This window comes from Salmo trutta, chromosome 35, assembly GCF_901001165.1.
Source record: "Salmo trutta chromosome 35, fSalTru1.1, whole genome shotgun sequence".
Taxonomy (NCBI): domain Eukaryota; kingdom Metazoa; phylum Chordata; class Actinopteri; order Salmoniformes; family Salmonidae; genus Salmo; species Salmo trutta.
The window spans coordinates 19,806,753-19,806,970 of record NC_042991.1 but is presented as its reverse complement, the minus strand read 5'-3'; positions in this window follow the sequence as shown (position 1 = coordinate 19,806,970).

Sequence of the window (218 nt, the reverse complement as noted above, 5' to 3'; positions counted from 1 at the left end):
TGGTAGATGGTCTAACTGTTCTAAGGACTAGGGGAATGTTGTGGTTATCTATAGGCAGAAATGTTTATGACCTTCCCATAGATGGCAGGCTTGCTCCTCTTCTACGAAATGCTGTAGGTTGTCGATTTCCAGGGAAGCAATGTGGATGGACGTGTCATATCAGGGAAGTATTTTCCATCATGTTGTTTTGTGGTCATGCTGCTGAGTAAGATAATACA